At 49.9% G+C, this 1035-nt stretch overlaps 1 long non-coding RNA gene across 1 annotated transcript; it reads left to right on the top strand.

Moving 5' to 3' along the window:
- The first annotated feature begins 360 nt into the window (after nucleotides 1–360).
- LOC123177689 (uncharacterized) lies at nucleotides 361–1035 on the top strand. Its single transcript, XR_006489061.1, has 3 exons — nucleotides 361–702; nucleotides 776–834; nucleotides 938–1035. It is a non-coding gene; the product is annotated as an uncharacterized lncRNA (long non-coding RNA).

The raw sequence follows: 1035 nt of genomic DNA, 5'->3' as shown, positions 1-1035 counted from the left end.
GAAATAAAAGTGACGGACTGCATAATAAAGGTCCATATCACAAGTGGCAATATAAAGTAACGTTCTTTTGCATTAAGATTTTGTGCATACAAACCTGAAAGCACATGGCAACCTCTGCTTCCCTCTGCGAAGGGCCTATCTTTTACTTTTATCTCTTACCCTTATGCACGAGTCATGGTGATTTTCACCTTTCCTTTTTACATTTTATCTTTTGGCAAGCACCTTGTGTTGGAAAGTCTATTTAAGACCCAGGGTGAAGAATAAGAATTCTTCACCCTGGTCGAACAACCCAGCCAGCCAGGACCCTGCTCCCTGGCCCATCGCACCGCTCTTCAAGCCAGACGCTCTCCAGCCGGACTATATTTTTTTTTCAAGCGACGGTTGGCAAACCCACTCTTTTCGTCAAAGAAAAAAAAAGGAAATGAACGGATAACCTCCGTAGTTCTTGGATCGAAAGCGGCGAGCAGTTTCGGCGGCGACGGAGAGAGGTGTCGGCGGCGAGCTCGTGGTAGCTGCTGGTCGACCCCTGATGAGTGCGGCACTGGGGGTGGAAGGTTGGCCGGAGGCAGCAGCGAGGCGAGCTGTGCTGCAGGAGGCTTCGCGGCGGGTGACGGCTTCGCCCGCCGGCGGCCGTGTCGCAGTCCGCATCGATCCCCAGCCCCCTTCGTTGCTCGTGGCGATGGTCCCCTGCTTCCACGCCTGGTCTCTCCACTCCTCCCTCTTGTCTCCTTTCCATCCTCGCTCACCCTGATCGATGTGCTTAATTGCCTTGCAGGAAGGCCATCGACTCGTAAGTCTACAAGCTGTCCCACGGCTGCCTTCATTTCCACCCAGGTTAACTAATTTGCATGCACGTGCGATTTCTAGTATCTCCAGAATCTCGTCAATTCATGCATTTTTTTGGTAAAGAATCCATACAAGTGTCTACTGTCTACAGGTTTTAGGTTACTCAAGATCAACTGAGTGCACTAGGCATCCATAGTTGCAAAACGATTCTGGATTTTTGCTTGGTAAATTTTCTGGAATTACTAATTT

Source organism: Triticum aestivum, unplaced genomic scaffold (assembly GCF_018294505.1).
Source record: "Triticum aestivum cultivar Chinese Spring unplaced genomic scaffold, IWGSC CS RefSeq v2.1 scaffold171890, whole genome shotgun sequence".
NCBI lineage: Eukaryota > Viridiplantae > Streptophyta > Magnoliopsida > Poales > Poaceae > Triticum > Triticum aestivum.
This window is presented reverse-complemented; position numbering and strand designations above follow the sequence as displayed.